The following is a 26,341-nucleotide window of genomic DNA, read 5'->3' on the forward strand; positions in this document are numbered from 1 at the left end:
GCTCTGCAAGGGATCTCAGATCTTCTCAGACAGAGTTATTTAAGTTCTGTGTGATAGAACTTAATTTAAATTAATGTCTTTATGGTGTCCTAGAGCACAGAGTGGCCGGCATATCCTCTTTTGTCATTCAGGTATACACTGGTATTTTTTTTTCACACATTGCTAATGACAGAAGCATGTTTTTAGGCTCCTTTTCTTTGCAACTTTTCCATTAGGAATCTGAAACAAAGTTTTTTTAAGCTATTTACAGACCTTCCAATTCAAAGTCAAGGTCTCAAATCAAGCTGTTGCTTGGGAATTTTCTCAGCCATATTGTTTCTAAGTTTAATCATACCTACAGGAGCAAGAAGTGAGCAGAGAGACAGTGACTGATTACCCAGAAATTAAAATTCCTAAAAATTGGGTTACTGCTTGTTAGGATATCAGCCAATAATACAGCAAACAGGGCTTTGGTTCTCCCCAGTAAGTTCTCTATGACAGTCTGTGTTGGATCAGGTACTGTCCATCGTTAAGTGATGTATTTTGTGATTGTGTGCTTCCTTCTCATCTGGAGAAGAACAATACTAGCATATTTGTTTGATGAGGCGTAGATATTTTTGGTTATGAACTATGGTATTAGAGAGATTTCTCAAAGTACAATTCTGCCTCTGCTATCTCAAAACATCTGGAAAACTGTAGGAATATAATATGTTCAGAGTCTTTGAAAAGTGGACAGTATTTCCTCATCCATGCCTGGCCCACAAGAAGCAGAAGTACAGTTTCATTACCACTGCTCCTTCTCATTCATGACCCAAAGCCAAGCACCAATGATTACACTCCTCCTCTAGGCTGTGCTGCGATTATGGTGTGTCATTAATGTAAACAATAGGATGGAGTTGGGATGGTATGCATGTTACCCCAATTCACTCAGTAAGATAAGTGATTCAGCCCCCAAAAAAGACCTTCTCTTTATTCTATTTTTCCAAGCCTGCAGCTTCTAGGACAGCTATCTGACGTGATACATGTGATATAAGCTACTTTTGAAAACAAAATGTGATACAAGTTTTGATCTTAAAAAAATATTTTGTGACTCATTTACCAACAGAAAGGCTCAAAAATCTGTTCCATGCTTAAAACATAATGGGGGAAATTACATGGAATATATGTAAATCTTTTTATGTTTTCTTTATATATAGTATCATAATCCCTAGAATGAGAATCTGCTGCATTGTTCCATTGCCAAAGTGATGTCTACAAATGAGGGCTCAGGGAATTGCTGCAGGCTTTCTGATGAACTGAGCCAACAAGCCACTGTGGACACAAGCCTGAGTTTTTCAATGAAGAAAGAAGATTATTTACACACGCAAAGATATTTGTCTCTCTTCCCTTTCGGATTTCCAGCAAACTGCTCCTCTTTTAACTGGAAATAATTGGAAATAAAATTGCATGTTCCAAGTCCTCTCCATTTTTTCCTGTTATATTATTTGTCCTGGCAGAAAATGCTATTCTTCTTTAATATTGTCCTTCAATAATTAATCAATACAATAACTTGAATATTCACTATTTAACCATCTTTTAAACACTTCTAAAATACATAAATGCATTTTTGCAGACAAATTACTTGTGAAACTATCTATCAATGCAACTTCCAGTTAAAATTTTGTACAAATAAATATATTCTACACGTTATTCTTTTCAAAGGATGTTTGATCTAATAGCTTCTAAAGACAGAATCTTGTTTGATTTCCTTGTTGTTTAATACCTAAATGAACAGTCTGAAAAAGACTGAAGATGTATTTGTTTGCTTAGCTACTTAGCATTAGAATACTCAGCATTTTGTGAATTTTAGAACAAGATTCTTTTTAAAGGATGAAACCTCTTTTTTCACTAGTTGCCTCCCTGCCTGAAAATATTAAGTGGCCTTAAAGTTTTAAGAATTTTAAATTAATGTTAAATATTTTAAGCCTTTTTTGTGGAAAACAAATAAATCCAGTATAATCACACATTCAGAATACAGCCACTGGATTTCTATGGCATATCCTGTATGCATTACTATGATATGATGACTTGAATCAAACAGGAAACCAACAAGGAATGAAAAATAAGACCGTCCTTCTCCCTAGACCCCTTGTGTCTATGTACAGCCATTTCACGTGCTGGGACTTGAAATCTGCGTATCACACTTTGCACTCCTTATCTTTCCTTGTGGATTGGGATAATACATATTTAGATGCTTAGATATCAGCTCAGAGGAGAAAACTTCCCTGAATATATTTCTATAATTTTTTGTATACATGAAGCCATGGTATCTACAGATTTGGGAAATAATTATTTAATGCACAGTAGCCAGAAAAGCTAGTGAATTTTCAAGGTCATGGCAGCTGAAATATTTTTTTGTACATCATGAATATTATTGTTTCTGAAAGAAAAAGAGATAAAAAATGGCTATTGCAGTTTTACAACACTTTTCATAGTGTTTTTTGGAATTAACTGCTACGTAATTTCTAGACTCATTCCAGTCAAGCAAAATGCAGAATTCCTTTTCAGAAACACTTATTTTATTCTATGAGAAAGTCATACTCCCTGAGAAATCATCTGTTACCAGTAGTTGTGCTTTTCTATTCCACTGTCTGAGGTGAATCCAAGACTGGTTACTGTTTGAACATAATTGTGAAGTGTGCAAATAACTGTTTTTAAAGGCAGTATTATGCTATATATATATATACATTCATGTTATATTTAAGGGTTTATAAATGAGATGGTATATTAAGAAAAGTCTGTCATTAAAATTCGGCAATGGAAAATGTCCCCCAAGTCAGAAGGCAGGACCCACTCTATCAAGTTTATAATTAAGCAATAATCCCAAGAAACCCAGTCATTACCAGCATTTAATGACTACTTTGTTGGTTAACAGCTCAACGTGAAGTTGAGGATTGTTAACACTCTATCAAACTTCTTGTTAAGTGTGCTAAGTTTTTATTTAAATACACTTGGATTGCAGCTGGAAAGCTGTGGGGGGAATCAGGAGTTCCCGAGTGGCTAATGACCAATTTTTTTCCATCATTCAGAACACAAGGCACATTCCTTTATGTTTATATAATAGCTGTTAACTACAGATGGCTGGTGCCACCCGATTTTGGTACTTTGTGTGACACACTGCTGACCTTAGCCATCTACTTTATCTGCAGCTAGTTGATGTCCTTTGTTGCTGAGCTTTTGTGGAATAACAAAAGTTTATCGTAGAGCCTTTAAGAGAATTCAGCCAAGAAGATATAATAATTACCACAGAAATCAATAGCTGTACATAATGTGGAAGCACATTTCCAAAAGCTATGACAATCTGTGCTAAAGTCAAAGGAAGAGAAGAGCTGCAACAAACATCACTTCTGAAAATTATGGAAATGTCATGAAGTTTCCTTGAATTGTATGAATCAAGAGGCTGTATGTTATATGATGTTTCACCTAATCTCCCACTGGCAGTAATCAACACAAATGCTATTTTAATAAGGATCAGATTTATTGTGATGGGTCAGAAAGGAAACTGTTTTACCGTGTTGAGTGGAATGACTGGAAATTAATCTTACCAATCCCACTGAGCTAATTCAGCCTAGGAATGTTAGCTGAAAAGCAGTCATACCTCTGAATTAACCACAGTTTTTCTTCTGAACTGCCCGTGACAAGCAGCCATTTCCCATTGTTTGGTGTCATAGAGGAGATGGTTTACAATAACTTCCCAGACAGGTAGCAATGGAAGAAGCCTTAAATCAGTAAGATGGACTGGACTTGCTGAAAAGCTACAAGGAGAGGGAGGGAAGATAACAGGAACGATGTCCCGTATGGGTTTGTTGACTTTGTTGTAGTATCTACAGCGGTGGTGGAGTCAGACAAATTCCTTCTAATAAACCCGATAACTTATTATCAAAAGGATCTATTTCTTTGTCACGTCTGTCAGAGTAATCCGGAATTCATTATCATATTAATGTCCTGACTGGGCTCCTCTGGACCTCTGAGTTTTGTTTGTTGAAGAGCTTCCTGGGGCGTTTGGAGAAACAAAGAGCGCTCTCTGGAACATGAGGCATTCAGCGCGGCGTACAGATGGGCCCGGGCTCTTTGTTCCTCTCTGCCTGGGAGGCTGTTATGGGAAGCAGCCAACCTGCAGTCTGTCACCGTGAACATTGTCAAGTCATTGTGTACTTTTAATTGTTACTATGTACATGGAATCTGAAAGGTCGCTCTGGATATATAGTACAAGTGCAGGGAGCCCTCTGCCAGACCAAACAGCTGTCCTGTGGTGTTCCCATATTCAGCTCCAGTCACCTTTCCCTCATTGAAGGATCCTTCTGACAGAGCAATTAAAACATACGATTTATTTACTAAACAGTCAATAAGTAAATCTTAGAAATGCGCTCTTTCACCACGTCGCTGTTTCCCATGTGGCTGCCTTAACAGGTCCTTTTATATTTAAGCAATTATTTCTGCCCCAATGATATTACAGAGCCGGCAAGATTAATTAAAGAGCTGACAGCAAAGTACAATAACAACCTCAAAATACAATCAAAGAGGTCAAACTGTATACCAAATTCTGCTCATAGACATTTACAGATAAAATAAAACTCCCAAGGTTTGGCTAGCCTGCAAGAGATGAACTACATTCTTTTCTTTGCTGAAGATACATGAATATTTCTTTAGAAGACTTTGTGTAGTTTTTCATTTTTATCTGCAGTATAAAAGAATCAGTCTTAAAGGAAAACTTAATTGTATATGGTGTGAATAATCCTTGGCTGTAGAAGCACTACTCACCAGGGAGTCTACAAGCCATGTTCAGTCTAGATATGCTAATATTTGTTTTCCCATCATACTTCTTAGTCTTTATTTAGAGAAATAGGAATGCTTATTAACCACAAGTGAGCACTAATATGATGGTAGTTCTAAATCTTTCCTAAGTAAATACGTTTTAGCAATATTGCTCAGTAAGTGAATTCAGTATTTAATAAATGTTTTAAAATGATTAAAGACACAAAGAGATCGATTTCCAGTTTCTGCCCATACTGTTTATCCCAGATGTGCAAAATGTGAAGAAGCCATACAAAATGTGTTCTGAAGAGTCATTCTCACATGGTTGTGCTGTATATTAATAATGAAAACACAAAATAATTTGCATGGCGCATATATCTGTAAAAATCATAACCATATGCATAGGCATTCATATTTATGCATATGTTGGAAAAAACTATATTTATGTAATTAAAATTATAACAACATTGAAACATCAAAGATAATAAAATACTATAGAAAAAGTTCATGATTGACAATACTATATGTAATTCTGAGGGCCTTGCACAGCTCAAAATATGAATCTCTTTGTATATTGAACCAGATTTTGAACTTGACTACATATTTCCAAATTTCCAACACTTTTTACTCTTTTTAAGTGTGAAATTCTTTTCCTCTTTCCATTCCCTGTTTCCTCTGCTCATTTCCCCCATTTATTTTCCTTTTTTTTCTTTTTGCCTTGAATATAGAACACCAGGAAATCTGGTTTAGTATTGTAGCAAGAAATGACAACAAAAAATAACCTTCTGAATTTTCCAATAACCATTTCAGAAATCCATTGATGACAATGAGATATATTTTTATGATATTATTATTGTTACTTTTGTTATTAGTGTTATTGTTGTTATTCTCCAGTGCTTCCTAATGATCCTGGTTATAGAAATGAGACCAGTGAGACATATAATTAAATTTGTGAAATTTATTATCATGAAAGCTTTTCCAGCAAACATTACTAATATTCATTTAACTAAATATACTTCTCAGTCACTGTTTGTTTAGATGACTTATTATATAATTTCAGTGTTTGTTTAGATATTTGCAACAACCCTGCTTCCACCTGTTGGGTGAAGATCACAAGCCAACCACCTCAGCAAGTTCTCTCCATTTCCCAGAAAAAAGTCTGAAAATCCACACTGTCCTGATTTATACTTTACACCAGCTGGTCCATGACTCAAATCAGTGTGGATAACTTACTAGTATTAGAGATTAGAGAAAAAAAAACTTAAAAAAAAAAAAAGAAGAAACAATACTAACTTCTACCACAATATACTTCTAAAAATAAAGCCTTGACATTAGTTTACAGTAATTAATCCTCTAAGTGCATAAAATGCTATTTCTGAATAAACAAAAAAATAGCGTATGGCTCAGACTGGAATTGTGTCTGAGTTCTCCAAAGAAATCACCATAAGTAAACCAGTGGGAGCTTCTGAAGTCCTCACTGTTGATCAAGAAATCAGCTAAGTATAAAGCAAAACAGGTGAAAGCAAACTTTTTGAAAGCCCTATGTATCATGGCTTAAACAGTGTTTTAGTAATGTGTTTATTTTCAATACATCTTTGACAGTCTTTTACCTGATACTCTTTGCTTAAAACTCTGTGGTTTTTTGTTTGTTTATTTTTCATGAAAGAGTAACAGAAAGAAGTTTGAGCTATAGTAATTATAAGTAAGAATAATGAGAAGCAGTTTCATGTTATGGGCTGTTGTATTCCACCTTAGGCTTCTGGAAAACGCATATTGAATACTCAGAGTAAGCAAATCCATGCTGATGTCTATAAACCTAGGGCTTAGTCCATAGGACAACGTACTCAGTGGAAAAAAGACACTTCGTTTATTTGAAAAGTTCTAAATGGCTTTGAATTTTTTGAAGAAATGTTTTTGAATAATTTTTTTTTTGATACAAGCCGATAAAGAACATGTGTGATTATAATATCTAAGATTGTAGCTGATACACTAGTCTGCTAATACCTCATCTTATCCTTAAATCCATGCTGGAACCATTCTGCTGCACACAACTCATAACTGTGTTCTTTAGCATTTTGAAATACTATTTTTTAAATAAATGTACAAACAGTGAATATTTTAAAACAGGTACTGGGAGGTCAGCAGTGTCTGTACTTCTCAGAATGTTGTAGGTACAGAGGAGACATCCCAAGGTGCTAGTGACCACCTCTTCCCTCTGCTCCTTTCCCTGCGCCTGGTGGGCAAGTGTGCTCACCTAGCTGTCCAGCAAGTTGATCTAGGGGGAAACAGGAACACTGTCAGAAGGCTGACACTTAGAAGATGAAAGCAAAAAAGAAGGAATAGTTTCGTTGTCAGTTTACTGTGCAGAGTGGTCCCTCTGGGGAGTTCGCTGGGCACTACTGGTAGCATAGGAGAGGAGGCAGGCATGCATTGCCAGGGAGAAAAAGGAAGGGAAGAGGTAAGATTGCTCTGTTTGGTGGCAGTTAGCTGTCAGATCAGATTAGCTGCATCATCAAACAGCATGTTATGGCATCGCTCCAATGTAAACCCAGGGCCACAGCCCTTGAATGGGACGAGGAAGCTTATTTGTATGCTCTGACATTTGGGCTGCAATTCCACTGTGCTGCGGATTAGCAAGACGATCTATGTAATATGCAACACAAAGCAAGACAAAACAAAACATGCAAAAATAGTGGATGTTTTGAACACTTCATTTTTTGATACCTTTTATTTTTCTACCTGATGTAGTCCCACCACGGCATAAAGGAAGAGAAGGTGTGGATAGAGGTGCCTTCAACCAGACTTACTACCTGAAGTCCAGAACTGTATAAGTGAAGTTCGAGTGCCCTGCTGACTTCATTTACAGTTAAAGTGAAAAAAAGACTTGGTTCACTCTCTAACAATGTCACTCATGCAATCATGAGAATATTTCTGTCCTGAATAATGCATCTAGGATCAGCTCACTGTATTTAAAATTATATTACGCTTGAAAAACAATTCACAAAATTGACTGAATTTATTAAAATAGAAACCTCATGAGAAGTCACTTTTTAAATTATTTCAGTTGAAAAAAAGATATTTATTATCAACAAAAAAAGATATATCAACACTATATAAAGATATTTATATCAACATAATGTACTTAGGTCAGTCACTAAATGACATTCACCTGTAATGATGTACTGTACTTAACAGCATAGTCAACACTCTATAATGTGTACTCATTTATGTGATGTGAAAGTAAGTATTTTGAGTTCTATTTAATTAATTGTGAAAAATATTTTAAAATATCATCCAAAATAGCACCAGATTAAGCATATTTTTTTTCTTTCTGATTCTCACTCTGATTTTAACAATTCAGGTCCAAAATTCATCAGAAAGGAACCATTTTCCAAGTAGCAGAGAAACTCATAAACATTTTATTTGTTTCAAATATAGAAGAAATATCTATAAACTTACAAGCAAAAAAAAAGAGTATTTTTGAATACGTCCCTAAAAGCAAAAGATTTAATGACTACTTCAGCAATATGACTTTTGAGATATCTTAAATACAACCCCAACAAAGCATTCAATAGCCTTTTTATAAGCATTTTAATAAACATTGGGACAGTGCCTAAAGGTTATGAAGTTTGTATTTCTTGAGCTTACATAATACATAAGTATTTCTTTTCCTGTTCGTGCTTAATCATTCTTCTTTGGAAGATCTGTGCTGCCTATGCTAGTAGTGCTATCACTTCATTTCTACTGATTTTCTCTCTCATCTTCTGTATCACAAATCTTTCCCTCCTATTGATACTCTCCATAAAGCAGATTTATTTTCTGACCTTCACAAATAGCACACATCAAAAGTGGTCCTCTGCTTTAGATTTCCCACTTCCCACCTTGCTCCCTACAGAGAGAGCTGGAGGTTCTGCATGTGCATCAATGTCCTTCACGCAGCAAGATCTGGAAGGGCCAGTTGTGTTCCTTCCTGGAACCAAGAGAGAAGTGACAGCCATGAATTGGGATGAGGAATAAGAATGTCTGGGGAAAATTCAATTTTCAAGAAAGCAGAAAATATGAGGGAGATTGATATTTTATTTTTGCAAAGCAAAGGCAAATGAGCCTAGACCTCTAGAAACAAAAAACAGAACATAGAAGTAAATATATGGCATAGAAATAAAGGAATCAAATGTTCATCAAGTTGCATTTAAGAGACATGTTCTGCACAAGTATGAAGGATTCTGATATTCAGAACAGTTTATGTTGAATATCATCGAATCGTATTACCTTACAAATATTTCTTACTAGGACTGCTGTGTAAAAAAGTATCACTACGACCCTTTTCCAGAGGACATTCTAAGCTACTGCATAATATAAAATATTGCACCATCCTGAGAGTATAAATAAATAAAAGAGATTTGTTATGCTAGTCACAATAGTAATTCATAATAGTCCACACTTTTCAATTTACTGATTATTACTTTTCCAATTTATCTAATCTTTAAAATCAAAGGTGAATTCTTTGCTGAGCATCCACACTCTCATATTTTATTTAGCTTCACCCTTGTTTCTGCTTTGTGTCCGCCAGCTACTGTAGTTTCATTTCACTCCAATCCATTTGCTGTCTTCAAAAAAAAAAAAAAAAAGAAGAAGAAAAAGTAAATAGATATAAGAAAGATAGCTAGAGAGAGTGAAATAAGGGTGGGATGAGGGGAGAAGGAATTGCAGTGGGCAAAATATATCAATTAAAAATTAGGGTAAAAATAGTCTTTCATGTGTAGTGCATGTCCCTGAGCTAGATTAACATTGCTGTGAGCATGTTGCACTAGTCAGTTCATTGCCTGAGGAAAGTTTGCAGGCAAAATTCATCAGCACAGCTAGCACACTTGAAAGACTCAGGCGCAGGGCTGTGTTCATGGACTGGCAACAACAAAACACCTGCTTGAAGTTGAGACAGAATAGCAAGCTGGATGGAGTTCAAAAGAATTGAATGATAATCACACCCTGATTAACAAAAAAGTGAATTACAGTAGTCCTTTGTCAATAGCTGGGCTATTTGCATACTATCTTGCAATGCCCAACAGGTTAGAACATTTTAGTTACACATGGTCAAACATTAAAAAATGGAAGGAAAAAGCTTTACGCCTGTGTAACTCAGACACATTGCATGCATATTGTGTATGTTACATCTTCTTAATGCTATCTAGTCTGATGTCGGCAAGTACAGAGAAAACTCCACCCACTGTCTTTCCTCTTTCTCCTGTGCCCCTATCTTCCAAAAATACACCAGGCAAACAACTACAGCATATAATTTTGTTTGGCACGAGTCTTTTTAATATATTTGACAACAAACAACTGTATATTAAACCAATTTGTTTCAGGAGATGAAAGTGAGTAATTTTAGACTCAGTCCATTAGAGCTGCTCTTGGTTATGTGATCTTTTTGAGGTTTATCAGCAAAAAACCCTGTAACAATCCACAATGCCAGAGCATAAAACATGGAATGTACTACCTTAATTTCATACTGGATGCCTTTTGTTTCATAATTGAGTTTTCTGTGCATACCCTGGGTTTTATTTTAGATTAGTTTCAAAACTGAATGTTGTCATGATAAAATGAGCACTTCCACATTCATATCTTTACATTGCTAATAAGGTAGCGAGCCATGGCAAAGTGGAAATAGAAAACATAATAAAGCCAAATTAATATACTGCCTGTTGCTGTCCTCTATATTATAAATGTAATATCACTCTATAGGTATTTTTTCAAAAAATATCTTTTGTTTCAGTACAAGGAAAGTCCTGCTGGGTCATGTCTATCATTTATTCAAATAATACACACAGTGTAGATTAGCAGTGGTGTATATTACATCTTCACTTTCCTGGCAACATCCCTCCATTGTAAGAAAGAGTATGGTAGGAAGTGACCTAATGGGATCATTTCCCTATTGTAGTTGAGATGAAATATGTCACTGTAAATATATCACTTCAGTCTCTTCTTAAACCTTTCACTTCTGAAAACTACACCCCCAGAGGACATTTTCAAAAAACAATCAAACAACAACAACTACTACTACAAAAAAGAAAAAAAAAACAACCACCTAAATCTGCATTGCTCCAATTTTGGAACATTGCAAAGCAAAATAAAACAAAACAATCCTAACAAAAAAATATCAAATAAACAGAGTTTTCACTCTCCTTTTAAAATGAATAAAAGTAAACATGTTAAGGGCACAAGAAGCTTCTTAGGCTGAAGAAGAAGGTATGGTACATGTTACAAGGTAAATTTTGAACTGTGAATTATTTGCTTAAATGGTGAGAACTCAACAGAGAAAAAAGGCTTCTGGAAAACAACTTGAATGGCAAATGAGGCTATTAACAAGGGAACAAAGAACACAGACAGGTAGACAAAGATGACAATGTCATACTTACATGTTGATCTAGATGCAGAGCTTGTTCAGACATCGTAATTTGGGGAAGTGTGTTGTTCAGGAAAGTGGTTAGGAAGAGATATTGATGAAGTGCTTGTGCCTCTTTCTCCACAGCCATTATTGTTATAAAATGTAACATCATCGCTACAGTAATTAAGAATGGTTTGTAGAATCAGGTTGTATCTATACATCTTTGTTGCTTCAATCGATTACAAAATAATCACATCACAGGGTGCTTGGAAAAATCCAATCTATATTCCAGTGCCACATTCATTGCAGAGATATCTGTTTTTAAATTTAACGTATGAGGCCATTCAAAAACCAATGATGTATTGCACTGTATTTCCAGATAGCATACGCACGTTCACCACAGACAGCTGTTCCATACCACAGCAATTCTCAAGCCTGCAGAAAACTTACAAGACTTCCAGCTTTCGTCTTCATATTTACATTGTAGATTGAGTTTTGTAAAATAAAATGTCACAATACTTCACATTTTGAGGTGAATATATCAAAATGATATTAAGCGAGAGGAAAGAAAAGATAATGCAGCATTTCTGCTTCTGCAGGTTTTGCGTAACTCTCCCTAGTTCTTGAACTGTGTCGTTTTATTTTTAGGACTGATTCAGGACACTAGCCCCACTTTCCTTGTCCTTATTTTGGGATCTACGGAGCAGTCAAATGTGACTAAAATGGTGATATCTGGGGACTGGCAGTGCTGAAAAATATGTGCAAAAATATGTTTCAGATGAAGAGGAGCTCTTCTGCAGGAGCTCTTTCAGGAGCTGAACTGCTGCTGCAGCAACACACATGATCCCCAGATAATACTTCTCTTTTGTACCTACTAGTAGTCTTAGGAAACTATGACTGCAGAAAATTTCAGAGCAAACATGGATACTGTGGGGCTACTAAGTAATAGTAGTACCAATATTACAGCAGACAGCATTGTTGAACAAGACACAGAGAAAAAGAAAATATCTGTACAGACTCTGGTATACATTCTTTCAAATAGTCGAAGATTTGCTTCCAGTTTGCTTTCCTGGCCTTCTTTATTCCAGTAAATATCAAAGACACGAGTATTCATGTAAGATGACTTGCATTGCAGCATCTATTATTGTATTTTCCTTGGAGCAGTGGCTTTGTTTATTCAAATGGGCTGAAATTATCCTAATGGATGTAACCTCTACTACTGGCATTATCAAATTCCCGTGTACACTGTTTTTCCATCACTCGAAGCAAGTAACCCTTGTTTCTACTGCTTGACAAAGGGTTTTGATTTACAATCAGGCAGATTTTTGCAGACACAATGGATTTGCAATACAATATCTGAGTAATGTCATTTTCTATTTAATAGTTTGGCTGAGAAATTGGTGGAATGATTCAAATAGGCTGAAGATGAAGCTTTCAGCTGGTCAATTTTGCCTTAGTTTCATCAGAGTCTGTTAAAAAATACAGCTTCCCTATAGGTAGATATTTGGGTCATACAACACACTACCTTGTGCCTGCCAATTTAATTTCTTGCTACTCATTCCAGATTTCACCTGTAGTCTGTAGTTTAACTCTGTATTTTAAATATTTTGGCTTGGGGAGAGATTGACAATTTAACCATGAAATTTCAGATGTTCAAGGCACTGGCTGTGGATGTTATAGACTGCACAGTTGATGTGACCACTGCTGTATCTAAATGGTGTCTGCTATTAGAATCCTCTTTTGGATCTTTTAACTATTGTGACTTTCTTCTTATTCCATTGAATGAATGGATCAGTCCTTTGTATAACAGTATCAGCAATATGAAAGGGATAGCTCTTCTGAAGATCTTGATTTCAGACAGTCTGATATGTGTATACTGTCTCGTAGTTGGGTTGAAGTTCTTAAAGCAAAAGTCCATATAGTTGAAGAGCCAGCTCATTCCTCTGCTACTCTCCACCCAGAGACTCAAATAGAAAGGCAAGCAAAAACAGTGGAATATACAAGGAATAGGGCTTCAGAAGAAGTTGAGCTGGGAATACAAGTTCTGACTGGTAAATTTTACTTTCTTCTGCACAAGGCCAGAGGCCTCTTTTGTAAGGCCTCTTTTGTACCACAGCATTGGCTATATGTCTTTTGCGGGAACTCTGGATTACTGTAGCCACAAACCACAGAGCCTGAATCTCCTAGGCATAAAGTGGACAAGGTATATGGAAAATCAAAAGCGTGCCTTTGAGAAGATCTAGTCATTCAGCAAATACAGCAGTCAAGATTTTCAAAATTGTTAAAGATTTCTTTTTTATGAATTCCTCTATTATAATTGTAAGCAAGGCATTTCTAGCTACTTCAGAGCTGCTATCATATGCTTTCTAGTCATAATACCCTTTCTGGCAACAGAGTTATGCCTATAATGGAGAAATGCATGACAAATTTGTGTATTCATTGTAACTCACTGTGTGAAAATTATTCATTTGAAGGAAGAAAGTACACTTATTTTCTTTATTTGGTTATATTTGAGCTAAATTTATATTGTGGAGTTTCATCTATTCATGCCATGACTGAATTTTGACCTTTGCATGTGAAAACATCTCAGCAGTCCAAGTTACCATAGGAATTTCCTGTCATCACACAGCAATAAAGTACAGATAGTTCCAGCTCTGTGGAAATTTCTTCTTAGCATGATCATCTTAATGCAAATGCAAGAGTCAAAAATCTGTTGCTACACCTCCCTACTAACATTTTAGTTACATTTAGATAGCTGAATCAAGAGTAAGTTGTTTTAACTAATTAGCAAACAGCACATTTTTTTTGACAGACGTAGCACATAGTAGCTATGCAGATAGCTCCTCATCTCTAGGAGACTGCAAAGCAACTGCATTCTTTATGTTTGTTACTCTAGTCATGCAAAAGTCCTTAAGAACCAGAATGACTGAAGGTAGAATGATTGTACTGGCCCACAGATACAGTATATCATATAGAAGCTAATTGTTTTTCATACTAATTTCTGTAGAGAAGCAAATGCTTAAGTACCACCAGAAAATTAAAAAAAAAAATGAGTCAAGTAAAAAGGAATTGTTTTCCTCCAGATCAGTTCTAATAGCCCATCCACACGATAAACAAGAAAAGCTGTAAAGAAGAATAGGAATCACTCCTGCCAGGAAAAGCAATGCCTTCACACAATTTCCTTTTTTTAGTACTGTGGCAGAAGGAATTTTATATTAATTTGGATCACAGTTTATATTCAAACAGTTGCAAAAGACACCCCTTGACCACCAGTGCACGCCATTCAAAGGGAAAATGAATGAATCATCATTTTTCCTAAAGGAATTAAAATAAACAATAATAAACATAGAATAAAAAACAATCTGGCTTTTCAGGGACTGATGGAAAGAAATTAAAATTTTCTTCAAATGCTACCTAGCTACTTCCTTAAGAGTTTTGTGCATCTAGTACTCTATTTTCAGATTCATTTTATTTTACTTTTTTTAGGAAGCTCTAACCAATCTAGGAAGAAAACCTTTCAAAAGAGTTATTTATACTGAAACTTCAGAGGATAAAGACAATGAAAAGTGCAAAAATCAACTCAAATATCTTCAGAAATAATTTAACTCTCATGTCACTGCTGACTGACAGCTCTAATAAATTCCTACATTTTAAGCAGACTTACATTTCACATGCATTTGCTCTCCACTCCTGAGCAGAGTGGAACATCTATTGTCAAATGCATAAAATAACATTAGAAATGCAAACTTAATGTAGCCAATGGTAATGTGTTATTTAAAACTTATGAGCCTGAATAAGGGCTTATTTTCTCCAAATTGAAATTTATAGTTTCATTTTAAAGTACTAACTTGAATATTGATGGGCTTTAGGCATGCTGTTATAAAATGGGAATGAAAAACAAAGCAAGTAACTACCAGGCATAAAACTGCTATTATGGTAATATATGGAAACTTATATAAAAACTGGGCCCTAGTTACCTGTACTAATAGCAAAAAACATACAGTAAAATTTGTGCAACTGATATAGGGAAATCATACTTTCCTGAAGTATATGTCAAATAATTATATATTCTAGGTTTAGAACCCCAATCTTTAAACATCTGTGGTGGAAAGCAATTTTGAAAATGTCATTGCACCAGAATGCAGATAATAGTTTCATCTCTCTGTCTTTTTGATGCTTTTTTGATATTTTGTCTTCAGTTCAACTCTGATCAGTGAAAATAAAGAACAGAGAAAATGTTTCTCAGCTGCTTTCTGGTAGCAGATTTTCCTGACAGTCAATGGTTATATCATATATGGCTATAGGAAAGCTAATTAAATTTGCATTACATACAAATCTTATGCAAATTTAATAACTTATCAGATAGTCTAAACAACTGAGGTGTGTTTCTACTTCATTTATTTGAACATACTTTCAAGCCATACATAGGTGCTTCAGAAATAATATAGTATAGCTCAGGGCATACAAAAAAACTAACTTGAAATTCTGGTGCACTTGTCATCTCTTGATGCAAATATTTTATAGAGAAACTTATGATAATTAGGAAAATTATGTTTAGGAGTTACTTAATGTTTCTAAAAATCATAAAATTTGGTCAGTTGCTGAATCAAGAACACTATTCAATCTCCCAAATCCAGTGCATGCAATTCACTCATATAGAGGTGATTCTTCACATTAAAAATGCTGAACTCCATATATTGAAAACTCAGATCCAATCCTACTTGATTTAAGCATTAAGAGGAGGCCAAGTGGCCTTCATAATGTGCTCACAATCAAAATTGGAACAAAGTGTTGCTGGAAATTGAATAGAGTAAAACTAGCATTTAATATTAGGTACTGCAGGAAAAGCTCCCTTTCCTTTGTTTTTACAAATTAATCCCAAATATCTCTTCTATGCATACGCGTGGATGATTAGTTCAAATACTTTGTTTTTCCTTCTTTCTATCTCTGGGCAAGAAATAGCTTACAATAGTGTTTTGCCCTTTTGTTTAATAAACTTTCCAAGACCTCCAAGTTAGCCTAAATAGGCTTGTTTTCATCTTCAGCTGATTCCTATGTGCTTTCTAAAGAATGTTTCAGCTCTCCATAGCCATGCACCTTGCTAAGAATATGCTTTTGCAACTGCTACCTATGTCAAACTGTCCTGTTGCTTTAAGCACCACATCTTTCTTCTTTCTCCAAACTTGGCCACTGCTCAGGTTTGTTGTAATGTTGTTTTTTTTTGTTATCTTTAGGAGAGAAATTTCATGAATTGTAGATAAAGACAGAAGATGAACAGCCCAGTCCAACCAAAACCAATTTTAATGTTGCAAGGCCATGTGATTATAAGAGAGATGCATGTATGAAAATCAAGTTTATTTTTTAGTAATAATGTTAGTGAAGCTGTGCATCAGGGCTGTGCCTGTATGCACACTCAGTTCACTTGAATAATTAATTCAGTCATTCAAATAAATGAGATATAAATAATGTGTATAGATGAAGTAATAGCTTGGTTTGGGACAAAAGACTAGCTTGAAACTGAGAAATAGGATAAACATTTGCAATTAAGTAATCCATTATTACAGAAATGCTCAAAGGGGCAATTTTTTGGTCAGTTCTAGAAATTTCCCAAGGCAGGTCCTCTCCAGCTTTTTTAACAGATGATTAGTATGCATAAATACATTGATAACTGTCTTGGCATTGTCCTAAAGGCTGCTCTCCATGATTCTTCTGAAGATGGTCAATAGAAGCTGTTGCTGTATGAGTGGTCATGTAGTTCCATGTAGTTATTTAAAAGTTTTGAATGTAGTTAAGAGAGCGACGGTTGAGTAGCATCACTGCCAGTAAAGCAAAACAGTAGTTTGAGGAATCTCTTCCAACCCAACTGAAGATGCTGTTCCAAGAACCCTTTCAGTGCAGATATATTTTCATGGGATAGTAATCACACTTCCTGTTGTGAAATACAGAAAATATCTAGTTTACAGTCATATCTTTTATGAACAAGTCACCTGTCAATTTTCTTAGGTCTGCTTAAAATACGAAGAAGAAGAAAATACAGTCAGGATACTCTAGGTAGAGACATCATATTCAGGAAAGTAGTGGAGGTGTTTCTTTCATGTCTTAGACCCTGCCTAAAAATTACAAATTTCATTTAGTTTCCTACTTTGATTTCTCAGTGCTGCCTGCTTTGCTGAGCACCTGACAGTAAATTATCTATTAGTTATTAAGGGATGTTACTGTATTGATTCTTTAGCCTCCAAATAAATTAATTAAATTCCTACCTGGCCATCTTAGCAGAACACACTTTTCATTTTCTTTTCTCTTAAATTTATTTATGATATTAAAACCTCAAAAATTGCATGGGAAGATCAGGTATTCTATTCACAAACAGTGCAAATATAAGGACTTGGCTTCTCTCTTCCATAGAGTCTTTACAAATTCAGAGGGCTCCAGAGCTCAGAAGGGACAGTCTTATAATCTGACAGGGCCTGATTGAATTAGGTTTGTGGAATTAAAAGCTCTTTGACAAGTGTTAGCTCATGTCTGCTAGCAAATAGCAGGGAATTTTTGAAAGGGCCTGAATTAGATAGAATAATTAGAGTTAATTATTACTTTTCACAATGGAAGTACTTAAACTGCTATGTCATGTTTAATTTTTCGTCTGCTGATAAAATTAGCAGCTGAAACATCTTGGATTAGCATTGATCTGACTGCTGTTGCTGGAGAAACTTCATCACTCAGACTGTATCTGATAAATGCTGTGGAGAAGATTTCTTCAGAGTTATGTTCAGATGAGAGATCTAACTTTTCTGTTTCTCTGTAGGCATTCTAGATTGCTATATTTTATTGGAGTTGCATAGGCACCATTAGAAGTGTTAGAATATCTGAATGTTTGCAGTGATACATAGAAGCACAGGGAATTGTCTGCTAGCACCTTGTCTTGATCTCTACTTGCCATAGTTTCAAAAAGCAGAATTAGTTTTGCGTCAGAGCCAACAGCTCTTCCATTTTTGACACAGAATACTGCTTACACTACCAGCAGGTCAACAACTTGATCCTTAGGTCTTGAAGTGTGTAGCTCAACTGTACTGTGATTTGTAAGAAATAATAAAACTGCTTTTAATAGTGAAAGAGACAGATGCTACCTATAAGAACAAGTGTGATCTCAAACCTTCCTGAAGTTTTCTGTGTTTATGATTTATAGTTCTAGTTCATTTCTCTAAAAAGAAAAAAAGAAAAAAGAAAAAAAAAGTCCTTTTGATAAAATCTTTCAGAAAATATTTTTTTAAATGGCTAAAATACATGTAATACAAATTTTAAAAAGATATTGGCTTACTCTAAGCCAATGAAAAGCAAGCTAACTCCAGTACATTATAACTGTGAATTGTGTAGCTGGCTCCTTTTGTGACCTACTGAAATATTTAGAGTGGACAGAGAAAAGGAGCAGTTGTAGCTGCAAATTCCTGCAGCAAGGGACATCTCTGTCATTGTGGGCTTCACTGAGACAGCTCTGCCCTAATTTCATCTGACTTTGAATATGTGTGAATCACAAAGAAATGTGAACTGACTACTTTCAGAGAAAATCAGCAAAGACAAAATCATTGCAGATTACAGTGTTATCAACATTTTACTTAGGATTAAATAAATTTTGAAAATTATACAATTTTCTTAAAACAGTGATGAATACCAAAAATCTGAGAAGAATTTGAGCATGCTGTTTGTTCATGTAGATTTATAGAACATGAAAGAAACAATTAAGAGTCTAAATTTACCATGAGGTGAAAATATAAAGCTTCACTATGAGCTGTTGTAAAGAATTTCTAAAAACATTTATAAAACGTACTGCTTCCTTTCTGCTGTATACTAATATTTTGTGCAATCATACTTGGAATTCATTAACACTGACATGACTGTGACCCTGAATTCAATGATCAATGTCATGGTACCATTAAAGTCCTTCCTGATACCCAGAAGCAAAAGGGTATGCTTTGTTCCAGCCTCAATCATCTTCTGAAATCCCCATGGTGAAGGCTCAAAAGTTTAGAGTCTTTTTATGTTTCTTTTAGTTATAAAGGAAACAGGAAGTAGTCTACAACCTTGACCTCTGACAGGCTGATTTCCCAGTTTGATCAGCTCAAGGCCAAAGAAGGCCGCTTTCAAAGTCTTTTCTGGATATATCATTCTGGAATACATTTTTACTTGGCTGGAGGAAAGCAAAATAAATATTAAAAAAATACAAAAAGAAAGTTTTGGTTATTATTCATTTTTATGGGCTAGACCAACTCAGAAACTGCTTATCCACTGTGTTGGATCACTTTGATTACAGATGTCAGCAGTATCTGAGATGGCATGGCCGACACAGGAAAATATGCTTAAGAAATATCAAAAGGTTTTAATAAAATTAAAATGTCTAAGGTATGCTCAAGGGAATCAGCTTCAAGATAGAAGTTAAAAATGCTGGATGATTTTTGTTTATTTGTTTTTGCACACTTAACAAAAATGTTTGAACATAGTTTATTTTGTCATCTCTGCCCTCAAATTATGTTGAATATCCTAACACAAGATAGCTTCAATTAATAGGAAATCTTGACATCAGACTTAGCTGTCTGTCAGTTTTGTGTTGTGTTTTTTGTTGCCGTTTTTGTTGTTTTTGTTTTTGGTGGTGGTTGGTTTTTGTGTTTTTGTTTTTTGTTTTTTGTTTTTCAGACAAATTTGCATAGTCTTGTTCTCACAGTTTATTTTTACCAGGGCATTTTTGTTCTGTGATAATATTTAATCTTTTCTATATTCTCTGTGAAAAGAAAATGCAAATAAATCCACCTGCATTTGTCAAGAAGTGAGTGCTAATGCAAAGATACGTATGCCTTGGAATTACCTTTGTTTGGTCTCTGCTTCAGCAAAAAACTCTGTGAAAAGATGCACAGATTCTTTTTTTCTTAAAGAAAGCATTAGCTATCTCCAGAAAGCACTGCTGAGTTAAACCTTACAGTAACTGTATGCAAAATTTTGATGAAACAAAATTAATTATATCCAATGAACTTTCAAAGAACCAGTACCACATAAGTCTTCCAATTAAAAAGAAAATTAATTCACACAGAAACTATTATAAACAGCATCAAATATAGCAAAACATATTTGGAATAGCTTGATTAAATTTTAAACAAGACCTGGTGGTAGGAATTACTGAGGGTAATATGTCCCTCAAAGCTCCTCCTTTCATTGCAATCACATATATTCAAAAATAAAGAATGAACATATATTCCAATACAAAGTATTTACATAATATTTATATCCCTATATTTTAGGTACATTACACTTAAATACATTCTCTGATCTCGTGTCAGAGTTGAAGTCTTCAGCTGTATGTGAGATGGATCATTACTGCTTTAGTATTTGAACAGACTGGAAATCCTTTCTGAACGATCCAAAGGTCCCTCCTCAGCCATCTGGCCAGCAGTCTCCATTGCAAGCAGAGTTTACAGCTTTGTCCAACTGGCCTTCACTTGCAGGCAAAAGCCTCGAATGTGATCTGAATTCTGTGGTATGTAATGACCGTCCAGTGCTCACAACAGGAACATTTTTTGGTCCCGTGAGGAGCCAGAGAGAAGTCTGCAGAACTTTCACTCCTGTAATCAAACCATTTCCTTCTCACTCAGAATTTGGTGGTGACTATGTCCTCTTCATCCACACTGAAATCTTCAGATACATCTTCAGAAGCAGCTATTGAGCCTATCCAGTAACATACATGCCTCTATTTCTGGATCTGCCTGGCCCTCACAGGGCTGTGTAGCACTGCACACCACATGTGTGCAGAGACACAGAACATCTGAGAAGAATGCCTGGCCCTCCTTCTCCTCACTGAGTCATATGGGTTACATTTCCATACAGTTTCTTTCCTTATAATAATGCTGCAAAGCAAATAACAGTATCAGTGAAAGTACTCTGCTTGAAATACAAGAAATAGTCTTTAAGCAATAGCTTAAGCCAATATAAATGTCTCTCACTTCTTGATTTAAAAACAAAAAAAACCAAAAAAACCCAGAGTATTTCCAGACCATTTTTCTACTACTGTGAAAGAGAGAAATCTGAATTTGACTGTCACCTATTTTCTAAATTCTTGTATGACTTTGCTATTAAAATAATTTCTACTTTGTTTACAGGGAGATCCATCTTTTAAGGATCGGCGTCACTTGGTGCTGGAATGTCAACACAAGTATGACTGTGGTTTCAGCAATAATACTGCAAACCTCCTATATACACAGAAGCAAGAGGTACTGCAAATAATATATTCCTTGCAAATATGTGCAGAAATCAGGAAAGGCAGCATAATCTCTGACTTGCCTCAGCAGTAAACTGTATTTTTCACAAATCAGTACTCCTTGTGGCATCATCTCTGTATTCCATGTTGATTTGTTCAGCTTACAGTGTTTGAATTTCCTAATAATGACTGAATAGTGGATGAATGTTTTTGATAACTTGCTTGAGAGTTATCTTGGTCATGTTGGGTAGAAGGGTAACAACCTTCTGAGCTGCACAACTTCTGAGTTCTGCACAACAAGATTTAGGATAATGATTGTGATGGTGACTATTTCTCAGCTAATCTTTTAAAGCTTTCAGTGAAAAAAAAAGCAAAACAAACAAACAAATAAATAAATAACCGAATAGTGGGAGGGAGGTGGGAAAAATAACAGCAGTATTCAGGCCTGTAATCACAGCAGTGGCTGCCCCGTCCGTGTCTAATGTAAGGGTTATGGAATATCATAATCCCTTCTCTGAGCTCCTTTACAGCAGCAATGATGACTAAATTTCTTGTGTCTTATCACACTGTCACAGACTGGAACTAGGAGAAGGAACTCTGAAGAAAACACAGCATGAAAACTAGAGAGCAGATGATCAGATTAGCTGCTATTGGATTTGTTAGCAGGGCCACAATCTGACTGAAACAGGCTCGATTCCAAGGCCCACGGAGATTTAAGCCATCAGCCCCCCCCGTCCCTTATCCCTATCACACTATTATTTATTTTTTAATATATATCCCCATTCTCCACATAACACACATCCTTTTACCCATTTTAAGTCATCTTCCAAAAGGATGAGGTTAAGAGTTAACACTTCACAGGTTTCAGTGGTATCAGATGGGCTGATGGATTTTGAGTAAGAGGATCCATCAAAACTACCACACACATTAAAAAATAATAAAATAAAATAAAATAAAATCCCCAAATAAGACCAAAAACCAGCATTCCTTTACTATTTAGTGAGATTTTCTCTCTTTTACAAGCCATCTGCAATAGTACTGTAAATAAATCTGTTAGAATGTGTCCACTCCTACCTACAGGATCCCTAATGTAGGCCATTTGCCACCCATGGTCTTATGGTCAGACAAGCAGTGAGAGCAAACCATGAAGGGCCAGATCCATCCATTAAAATAGTAGGTAGAAATCTCACTGCTTAAAATGAACTTCTGTTCATGGCAAAAAGTAAATACAATACACATTTACACTTCTGATATCAAAGAAACTAACTAAGATATTGTAGCATATAAACTATAATGTTGGAAATATACAAAAGGAAAATATAATGAGATGTACTAGAGGATGCACTTTCAAAAAAGGTGTGAAACTTATAACAAGATGAACTGTACAGTTAAAGTGAAAAGTTTTACACAAAATAAAAGTGAATATTGTATTCAAATCTTGAATTCTGCAAAGAGATATTTACAATACACAAAAATGAGCATCTGCGTAAGTGCATGGACAGCTGGGATTTTTTTGTTAGGTTAAGACACAAACCAACAACTCATCACAAACAAACAAAGATGTATTGAAGTTCAGCTCTGTAACTATCTTCAGGAATTGGTTTATTCACTATAGTGGTAGCTAGGCACATAAAAGAACTGCTGAGCTGGGACAATATCATAGTTGAGTGATAACTTCTCTGTTTTAAATTAAAAATATTTGAGCACCGATAACTCTGAAACATGTATTTATGTCTCCTTTGAAAATCAGTGGGCTTCCTCAGTAAAATCTGTGGTTCCAATTTAAGGTCATTTCTGCAAGGGTTCTCAAGTTACAATGATTCTATAAATTTTATGTTATATTCTTTTATATAGTTATAGATTTATTGAGAAGACATTTCAAGAGTTTTTGGTCTTTGAAGCTATGACAAAAATAGATCTTTCATGTGCTTCCTGTCTTCCACCAAATATTCTTCACACCAAAAAGTCAAAACATCAAGGAAATTTATCTGTTTAGGCCTCTCTTACTGTCTGCATTGATTCATGCAATACTACTTATTCACTCAATGCTTATATATTTTTTTCATTTTCCAAGAAGCTATCTATGCTGATATGACCTTACCTATGCAATGGCCATGATCCCTGTGTATATGTCCAACATTTCCAGATACTGTGTTCCTTTTAACTATTATTTAGCCAATGACAAATAGGTAGGATAAAAGCATTTTTAGATGCCATAATGTTGAATACCCCAGCTTCATTTCTCATTAGTAGATGAGTGCTGTGCTGGAAGGACACTTTAAACTTACATTTCTGTATTTCAGTGACAGGTAATATATGTATATAGTGAATGTAATCTATTTTTTTATTTATTTTCATTTTGCTTTTTTTTGTTTGTTTGTTTTGCTTTGTTGTCATTGCCTCAATTGTATTAAAAGAGCAAGAAGCCAAGGTCTTGGATTTTAACAAGAATAACCAAAAAATTGCAGAAGGACAAAAGGAGAAACCTATTTCAGCCTTTCTTTTTAAGTTATTAAATAAAAAAGTCTAGGATTTTGCAGGCCTAATTCTGTACTGAAAGTAAAATTTGATCAATTACTTAAGTTAATCTTCATGAATAAAAGGAAAAGTTGTCTGATATTTGCAACATTCTTTTTACTTGTGGGATGAATACAGTGAAGAATGCATAATTGTCTCAAATATAATGAAGAGGCTTTTAAAATCTGAAGCAAAAGAAACATCATGGCAGAAGCTAATATTCTAAAGACCTCAAAACACCACATATTCCTATATTTTAATGTAAAGACCAATAAAATATCCAAAACACTAATTACACAGAGAAAATAAAATATAACAATAAGCTTTAAAATGCTTCCTTTTTAATTATTCAATACATCATCTTTCAACCAGGGTTAGATAAATTGGAGTACCATAAGCAGCTTTGACTTTAGAATTTATCACCCTGACTAAAACATATGCAAAACAAAGAAATAAGTGTACAAGATTTTCATATACTAATACACTAGAGTAAAGCACATATGAAGTATACGGAACTGTCTTTAATCAAAAGAGTGCATATATTTTTTTATGAAATACAAAAATATGAAATTATACTTAACCCTATACATTTGTTCATCCAAACTACACAAGTCTAATATCTTGAATTTTTTATAGAAATAATTTCTCTTAAGAGTAGAAGTGAGAAACTTCTCATGTTTTTCAATGCAATGGAATAGTCATACACTGAGTGATACACTTGCTATATATCACAGTCATAGTCACTCAACTAATTTCATGTTGGACTTGGACCTCTCTGAGTGCAATCCCTGGACCAACTTTTAGCTGTTCTTTCTGTTTCAGGATGGAAGCACAGGATTCTTTCCAAACCACGCTCAGGACTTCAGAGCAGATACATCAGTTAATGTTCTTCAGAAGGTTCGACTCTGGTTTCCTAGGAGTAATGCCAGTGATGCCAGTGACTTTGTAACACTCTACTTTTACTACATTAAGACATACTCCAGATGAAGAAAAAGTCTTTTCAGAGGAAACCACCCTTTAAACAATAGATTAAAGGATATTCTTTTTTTTTTTTCTTTCTATCATAGTAGCCCATGTCCTGGTCACCTGCCAGCAACTGATAATATGTTTTGAATGCCCTATCATCATCACAAACTTTCTCAGAAGCACTTGTCAGCTGATCAGTCTCCTTTAGTCTCTAGGAATTCACTTTATCTTGATAAAGTATAGCTTCTATATATCTACAGACAGAATAAAACACCCTGTAAGCTGATCTACTGCCTTTTAAATACACTGAAACATACTTCTGTGAGGATNGGGGGGGGGGGGGATAGATATTATCAGATAGGAAAATGGGGGGGGGGGGGGGGGGGATAGATATTATCAGATAGGAAAATCTTGTAGCCCATATATTGAAAAAATAAAATAAAATAAAAATTCACAATTCTCTCTATTACTGTGGCAAAACCTTAACAGTAGACGAGGGCACATAGTGAAAGCAAGGGTACAAACAGCTTGCTAACATATCCCTGCAAAAGGCAGAAAGTTGATGGCTAGTGAGAAATATGAAAACAAATTTCATAAAGATATGTTATAATGATATTTTACAAATTTTATAAATTTCAAAAAGATAAAGTACACTTTTGGCCTTCAAAAAACTTCCATTTAGAGACTTCCTGAACTAAAAGTGGTGTCTATGTATTTAAAATCCTCAAAGGGCTTCTCTTTCATGGACTAGGTTTTTTTTTTCCTTTCCAGTGACCCCTTGCATACTTCTAGCACCCACAACAGCAAATTTATTCTCAGAGAGTAATATCTTTAGACTCCTGTAGACACTTATTTAGAAAGTAGCAGTTTAAATTCTCTTTTCAGTTTATAAAGAACAACTAACAAGAACTGACTTTAAAGGAAGTCTAGACGATTCATTTTTAAAGTCTATGCTGAGAACATGTAAGTTAACTAAGATGAATGTCAACCTTTCTGCTATTTACAGTTCTTCTGGGGTAGTGTCAGATATCGCAAAATTAATTGATTTTCACAACTGCTCCTAGATCCCAATAACACACTAAACTTCTTGAAAAATAAATATGGAATCTTAAAGAGTCACATCTTGATATAATCCATTGACTCCAAAACATAAATGTCCCTCTTCTCTGAAATAATTGTCACTACATAAAAAGATGTTCGCCAAATAGCATTTTCTTCTTGCAAGAAAAGTCTAATTGAATGGTCACAGCCTATGGCTCAATGTTCAGTAGTGTCTTATAAGATTTTATTTCCTTTTCAAAAAAACAACAGCCTATTTTCTCATTCATTCAGTTCCAATGATCACAATGATACAATACTTTGAAGATACTTATGTTAACATCAGTTATGTAATAGAAACAATAGGAACTCTAATGTCTTCTTCCCAGCATATGGGTAAATTCACAAGGGCAATATAGAATTCTTAG

General features: G+C 35.0%; 1 long non-coding RNA gene across 18 annotated transcripts in view; it reads left to right on the top strand.

Moving 5' to 3' along the window:
- Positions 1-25,161, top strand: part of LOC110393728 — a 108,230-nt gene extending 83,069 nt beyond the window's left edge. For 8 of the 18 annotated variants that reach the window (XR_002435149.1, XR_002435148.1, XR_002435153.1 and 5 more), the window contains 3 exons: positions 20,440-20,675; positions 21,295-21,405; positions 24,732-25,161. This is a non-coding gene — a long non-coding RNA (uncharacterized LOC110393728). Of the gene's footprint in view, positions 1-1,175; positions 6,050-7,521; positions 8,584-20,439; positions 20,676-21,294; positions 21,406-24,731 lie in introns of those variants that run through there. The other 10 variants (XR_002435142.1, XR_002435143.1, XR_002435139.1 and 7 more) reach the window with 4 other exon arrangements.

The sequence above is a fragment of the Numida meleagris genome, chromosome 2, assembly GCF_002078875.1.
Source record: "Numida meleagris isolate 19003 breed g44 Domestic line chromosome 2, NumMel1.0, whole genome shotgun sequence".
In the NCBI taxonomy this organism is placed as follows: Eukaryota; Metazoa; Chordata; class Aves; order Galliformes; family Numididae; genus Numida; species Numida meleagris.